The sequence below is a fragment of the Macrobrachium nipponense genome, chromosome 27 (genome assembly GCF_015104395.2).
Source record: "Macrobrachium nipponense isolate FS-2020 chromosome 27, ASM1510439v2, whole genome shotgun sequence".
NCBI lineage: Eukaryota > Metazoa > Arthropoda > Malacostraca > Decapoda > Palaemonidae > Macrobrachium > Macrobrachium nipponense.
In genome coordinates, this window is record NC_087216.1 from 56,582,363 (window position 1) to 56,590,847 (window position 8,485).

Sequence of the window (8,485 nt, forward strand, 5' to 3'; positions counted from 1 at the left end):
TGGTAGATACCCTCATTGATTTACACCTGGTTTTGAATGATAATGAATGACAAGCGATATCTTACTCAGGCCTCACAAATGATATGTCAGTGGTTTTCTAGTTTACAGGCTCTCAATGTTTGTAACCCATACACTTTTTCCCGTGTTTATGTGCATAGTTCATATAAATTCAAAATTCAAGTCTACATTATCCTATTATTTTACTTTAAGAATAATTTCGGAAAAGAGTAGGATGATAAAGCCATCGTAAAGACGGCTAAACACTACATAATATATATATATAATATATATATATACCTATATATATATATTATATATATATATATATATATATATATATATATACTATATATAGTTATATATATATATATATATATATATATATTATATATATATATATATATATTTTATATATATATTATATATATATTTTTATATTATATATTATATATATATATATAATATATATATATATATATATATATATATATATATATATATATATATATATATGATATATATATATATATATATATATATATATATATATATATATATATATATATATTGGTGTGTGTGTGTGTGTGTGTGTGGTGTGTGTGTGTACGTGTGTGTAAGTATACCAAATATATGATCCGGGGATGCACCTAGCTAGAAAACGTTACTATAGAAACAACTGAACTGAGGGCAGTCTTTAAGAGCGGTTAACGCACACTATTTTCTTCTTCATAAAATCCAATAGAAGGGTTCATCCTTTACGTCTTCCATTAAGTGACAAGCGCGAGGAAGGGAAAAATTAACTAAACAACCAGAAAGGCGGTAAGTGAGGAAAAGTTATAATTAAGATAACTTTTTCTATTTTTACAACAAAGTTCTGTAGTCTACTGATCTAAACATCCATTTATACTTTTTTCTCCGGTGCCAAAGTTACATAGTAACAAGGAATTAATTGGCTGTCTTTGCTGAGTTTGATTTTTGGATGAAAACCAGTTTTATAAAAAGTTTGGAAGCTCTTTTCTCCAACAGAGACCACATTTAAAGTCAACATCATGTTTTTACCCTGTTTACGTCCATGAATAAACCCTGGGATTAGACAAAGCCCCTCGTTTGGTTTTTTAGGTTAAGAAAACAAATTGATCTTCAAAGGAAATTAATTTAAACGTTTGCCATTAATTGCTTGAAGCAAGGAACTATACTTACCTCAGTCAGTTCAGGGATATTGGTGCGAAAATGAATGTGAAAGGACGTAAAAAAAATAAGATATCTATATATATATATATATATATATATATATATATACTATATATATATATATATATATATATATATATATATATATATATATAATTATAATATATTGCTACTTTCAAAATGCATATATCCCCTCTTTGACTCTATAAAATGTTAGAATAAAGTTTGCAAAATTTTTTCAGATTCCTAGATAGCTTAGAGATAGGAAGTTTAAAATGTGTGTTCAGATTTTGTATAACATAATATAAAAGGAATATATAACGTAGTAAAGAAAAAGACAGATAGATTTTCTTTGTCTGTTCGAAGCCAGAGTAGTTTTTCAAATCCTGTCAACACGTTTGATTAGAGACATCAAGGTCTTCGCTGTGTTTTGGGAATTCTGTCATCACATCTGATAGGGACTTTTCCTTGAGTCTGTTCCGGTCGAGTACGTGTCTTTGTTGAACAGACTGATTTCATACACATACCTCTTTGCTAAAACCACTTGCAGATTTCACAGTTTATCTGTAAAGTTGCGTTAGTTTTCGAATCTTCTAGAAAGAATTATTGCCCAAAACGTTTTGTGTCTTCTCCACTGTCCAGCTTTTGTAAGGACGAGGGTTTTCTTTACATCTTAGAACCGCGTTCCGTTCAGACATCTCTCTCTCTCTCTCTCTCTCTCTCTCTCTCTCTCTCTCTCTCTTCCGCAACATACTTGAGATTATATTAACGTAACGATTTCATGCTTACTGAATGGTCATTCGTAACTTTTAGATTTTGGATTTGATATTTCTTAGAGTTTATTTAGTATTATTTAGTGTTTTTGTGGAATCTGAACAAACATTGTGTGTAACGGCGCCTGTTTTTGTGAGTATGAAACAAGCTGCAGCAAAGAAAGAAAATTGGTATACCAAGAAGTTAAAGTGTGTTATATTTTTATAAGTTGCAACTAATATCTGATGGTTATGATGGTTTGGTAAGAAACAATAACTATTGGTTATGATGGTTTAGAGAACTAATAACTAACAGTTACAATGGTTTGAGAGAAACTATTTACATTTTTATGCATTGCAAATTTTTGTGTTTTGTGTTTGTTTCACTTGAAGTGATTTTTATGTTTTGTGCATTTATTCATTTTCTTATTGAAGTGTGTCTTTTTATTCTATATTCTGTGTGATTAATACTTTTTGCAATTTTGGTATTTTCCACATTTTTCTGTGTTTTCATTTGCATTCACAATTTAATTAACTTAGTTATTTTCATTACTTAATCGTTGCACATTTAATTAAATTTAACACTTGTGAATTAATTTGCATTTACTTAAAATTATTTTCAAGTTTTATTGTTGTTTAGCACTTGTGAATTAATTTCCAAATTTTGAATTTCAATTGAATTAATTTTCTTGAATTTTGTGATAAATTGATTTTGATTAAATTTTACTGAATTGATTCAAGAATTAATTGAACTTTACTTTGTTTTCAAGTAAAAGTAATTTTCCCTGATATTGGGAATTTCACTTATAAATTTGAGTTTAATAATAATTTGTTGTATTTAAAATTTTTATAAGTATCTTTTTTGTAACCAGTATATTTGCATTTACTTATGATTATATTGATGTTAGGTAGAAACATATAGTGGTAATTGATCTGTTTTCCTTCAATTAACTTGAAGTGACTTTGAACTAGGGAAGTACTTAGGCTTTGAGATCAGGGAAATACTTAGACTTTTAAAGTTGTTGATGGAGTGATGCCCTTTGATTAATTTAATTACATACACGATTACCTCACACCTGTTTTGATGAACTTAGTTTGATTTTCTGCAATACTGGTAAGTTGTTAAGGGATCACTGTTGCCTTTAGAGTATTCAGTCGTTTAGTACCTGTGATGAGGGTTCAGGTGTCTGGCTGTTATGAGGTAACAATTAATGAATGGTAAGTGTAGTAAACCAGATACTTGGCACTTCGTCAATTCAATATATAATATATAATATATATATATATATATATATATTATATATATATATATATATATATATAATTGCATATATATGTGTGTGTGTGTTTGTGTGTGGTTGGGTGTATGTGTTAACTCTCTCATTTATTTCTACTCCTATATCCCTGAACGAGAGTTCAATATAGTTCCATGTTTCAAGACATTTTACGATTAACGTTAAAATTAACTTCTTTTAATATCTTGAATTATTTTCCTTTAATATGTGTCCGTATGCGGGGTTGGACGGGGGGTGGGGGGAGGGGGTGAGGGGGGGGGGGGTGGGGGGGGAGGGGGTGGGGGGTGGGGGTTAACCTAGTGATTGCTTGGCATCAAATGCAATTTACGAGCGTAATCAACCTTCCATCATCACAGCTTATTTCTTATGGCTCATCTCTCGCAGCCTTAATCTTACATATTCCCGATAGAGCTAATTAACCTTTGGCATCGCTACTTTTTGCTGAAGGCTTCGTTCATGTTTTCCATTTGCATTTACCTGACCTTGGAGCAATGTTTTCGTTTTACTTCTTCCCAACGACTTGTGCGATTTCGTAACAGGTAGTTACGGTTAAGAATTCCACTTAACTACCTATTTCCAAAAACTAATAAATTTGTTAATATTATTATGATGTGTAATTAAACGTTTTATTTTCTACAGTTATTTTGATTTCGTTACGATACCTTAATCAATTTCCAGCTTACCACTTCAATTTTGGTCACATTTTTTCTCCGATGCTTCTTAATGGGGGAGCCTGGGAGTGTGTTAAAGAAGTGATTTTTATTTAGCATATATAGATGGGAATTCGACAGACATAACTAAGACAACAATGGGCTTAAGGCTTTATGTGGTTTTATGCAAATTTATTTTCAATGTTGTACGAATATTTCTATTACGAATATTTTCAAAAGTCTATAAAACGATTAATCGACACCAGATACTGGTATTATTTTTATTTTAGTTTTTCATTTTTTATATTTAGAGAGGGAGATCCATTTACATAGTGCAGATAACAAATATGTTTACTTCAGGTCAAATTTACCTAAGTGGTAACAGCAATGACGATCAGGCCCTCTGCATCATTAGTTAGTAATATATCTGCGTTTATGGGTAAACATAATTAGGACTGATCATTAACAGCCACCTAGGACCCCCCTTAAAAAAAAAAATATGAAATGAAAATCCGTGAAAGTATTTCCTTTGCAGATCAATTGTCTATTTTTGCATGAACTGATATTACACATAGCATTTGCACCAAACTCTGTGCAAACACACAAGAAGAAGTCTTTGTATCAAATGGCCCATTGCTGTTTCTTGAAAGTCTCAGTGCGTAAGAGGCTCTCATGCTTAACTAACCTGTCATTTTCTTGCTTTTTTTTTTGTGTTGAAGTGACGTCGTGCCTCGCTAACGAACTGAACTTCTCTCTCTCTCTCTCTCTCTCTCTCTCTCTCTCTCTCTCTCTCTCTCTCTCTCTCTTATGATTATTGATATAAAATAGAGTCGCATGAAAAACATCCGTGGATTCTGGATCAGAAGTTAGCCCAACGTGTGTACAAGATTCCGACACGTGAGTAAAATCCCTTACCATACATGTGCTACATGTTTCCTTTTTTCTTTTTCTCCGAGGTAGCGTGATCCGTCGTGATCTCCTGAGAGATTTGGCTCTAAGGAACATAATCTGGATCTTCACACGCAAGGCCATTTCTTCAGGAAGGAGACGCGACAACCTGGCGGAAATCACGCATTCAGATTTCCAACTTTTTTAAGGATTCTGTTTTTTTTTTTTTTAAATAAAGGGACTTAAAGACTACCTTAAAGAGTGGAAAAACCTGAGCACCGTATTCTTAAACATGTTAATTAAGGTTCAAGTTTTGTAAGGTTTAAAACTGGCTGCCTTGAATGCCATTACAGTTTTTTAAACATAAACAATAGTTATTATCACTGAACTATAAGCTGGAAATCAGTATTCGATATTTGGTCATTAATTTCTTCTAGTAACTAAAAATCTTGACAAGGCCTTATATATCTGTAATGCTGCAAATCGGCAAAGAAAGGCAAATGCCTTGTAAAGGCATCTAGCGTAATGGTCATTTCATCGATACATTGACCTTTCAAAATGCAAGTATAATCCGATTTCTGTGTACATGAAAGTCGTTTTCATAAGATGGACGACGTCAGAAATTACATTTCTGCGTTGTGGCAATATCAGTTTCATTTTATTGCCGGTGCTGCATCATTGAGTCGTTGTCCTTTAGGGTTTGGAGTATCATATGGTTAACCAATTCCTAATCAATAGCAAATGAAATGCCTTCGGGACATTATACTTAACGATTTGTATCCTTTTAAAGCAGAAGTTCATACCTTGGTGGAATCCATACCACTTGGGGATATGAGAACCACATGCTGATGGTATGGGACTTGATCTCTGGACATTTGAATATATTTGATTTTAATGTATCAATGTATATATGGGTACTTTTTGTAAATAAATAACTATATAAAACTATAAATGCTTTTGATTCTTGTATGTTATATTCCTAGCTATTCATACCTAAAGTATATTAAGTTATATTGTCAACAAATGCGACTTTAGTGGACTTAAGCAATCACTGGGGGGTCTGGGGTCATCAAAAGAATACGAACCCCTGTTATAATGGAAGCAGGTTTGGGTTTATTGTTTTCATTGTATGATGTTGTTCTCAGGGTAGTCGCACGGATAATTAAGATTTAGGCTACTGTATTGCTAACAGTGCACAAAGAGATCTCTGTCAAGGATTCAAGAATTTTTATCATCTGTGGAAAGGGAATTATGATTTCATGGTATTGAATAATTTCAATGATCGCGCATGATATTATTTAACATTTCAAGGGTACTCAATAATGGGAATATAACATATATCAATTACGTTAACTATTTGTGCTGATTACTTTTGAGTGGCAAATTACTATTCATTATCCTCATATCTGAATCCTTAAGCAAATATAAATATAAAAAAGAAATTATAGTTCGAGAAAGAACTTAAATCATTTTATGTTTCATCACATTACAATAAGCTTTTTGGTTTGATTACCTTCTGGAATTTCAAGATTAGAAATACAAAAAGAAATGGGTATTTCTTAATTAAATTTACTCTGATACACCTCTGTGAAATAAGGAAGAACCAACTTTGGAAGGCGACGAAACTGTTGAATTCCTATGAGCTTTGATTCGGTCAAACAGCACCAATGAAGAACGACCCCCACCAGCAATATGAAAATTAATTGCATGTCACCTTTTGTGCAAATGACATCCCTTATATTTATTCCAATCTCGAAACACATTCAATAAATTCATGAGTCTCAGATCATTTCAAGCCCGTCGACGGAACCTTCTTGATTGACTTGTTCACAGAAACGTCGATATTTCTAGCATAATTCCCGTTGCGTCGTTTCTTCATTCATTTATGTTAAAAAGAATCTATTTTAATTTTAATAGAATGTCATTCTTATTCTCTCTCTCGAATTTTATATCGAGTTTTTCATCCAGGTTGTGTGAATATATTATGTTCTTCGGTAGTTTTCTAGTCTAATATTAGGTATATATATATATATATATATATATATACATATATATATATATATATATATATATATATATATATATATATTAATACATACATACATATATATATATATATATTATATATATATATATATATATATACTGTGTGTGCATATCTGAGACACGGTTCCTTATCTGCGCCTATGCAAAGAACCTTGAAATTAAATCACACATCCACTATAAGGGAAATACAATTTGGACTCCATGACTGATTATTCCCAACTAACTCTCCTGTTACAGGTCTTCAAATACTTGAAGGTCTTCGAAGCGCTTTTGCTCGTAATGATATTCCGAAGGGATTTCAGTCGATTTGCATATTCACTATAAATCACTCGGGTAAATCTTCAGAATATCGAATAGAATTCAGATCCAATCTCAAGGATGCCCTTCCCTCAAGCCTGCCATGATGGGTCACACAATCTCGCCCTCCCCCTCCTTCTCCACCCCATGCCCACCCCGCAACCTGTCTTTCACTGATCATGTACTTTCTAGTCTAATGGACCTTAATAGAGCAAAGTATTGGACGCTGGTATCCATTGGCAATTGGTCAAGAAAATCTGGAACAGAAATGCACCCAATATATACATGATATATATATATATATATATATATATATATATATATATATATATATATAGATTTATATATATATATGTATATATATATATATATGTATATATGATATATATAGATAAATATAGATATATATATATATATATATATATAGATATATATATATATATATAATATATAGATATATATATATATATATATATATATATATATATATATATATATATATATATATATATATATATATATATATATATATATAGATATATATATATATATATATATATATATATATATATATATATATATATATAGATATATATATATATTATATATATATATATATATATAGTATATATATATATATTTAAATTAACGTAGTTTTTTGTTTTTATTTATGAAGTTTAAATCAGCCTTGTTTCCTTTTAAGTTTCTTTTGCTTAAGCAGCCAAATGCTTTGTTAGTTAATGTAAGAAGTTTTTGTTATTGATTTTTGAAGACATTCCTCCTCTCTTGATGGTCTGCCCGCGGAAGTTCGGGCTTTGGAACGCTCCTTGTCCAGACCATCCCTTTGAGCAGCTTTTGTGGATTATTGGAGGACGACCTTTTGGCAGTTTATTTTGGAAACGGCGCTGTTGGAATCTTTCCTCACAACCGTTCGTAGGTGCCTTAGTCACCTGCGACTCTGGTGCTGTAGATCACGGCTCTTCGTTCACTTGCGACCATAGTGTCACTTTACGGGGTTTCGCAGAAGCTTATGCTATTTGCGACTTCTCGTATTACCCCGTTATTCCCGTCCGAGGAGCCCACGAGATATTGGTAACCGTCGTTGGATCCCGGTACTGATTACGGATTCACCTGCCACTTCTGCCTTCGTCCTTCTGCATTTTCTTTTTCGGGGGATGTGTGTGAGCGCTGGCTCGTAAGGAGATACGTAGGGGAGGCAATCGCCAGGTAAGGCAGTATAGCTGTTATTCCTTCGAGGAGCCTTATACCCCTTTTGTCCTGGCGATCGTGTCCATCCCTTTAGTAGCATTTGTTTGGGTGCTTGCTATGGACTCCTAGTTCGACCCGTCTTCAGTTGTTCATCCCC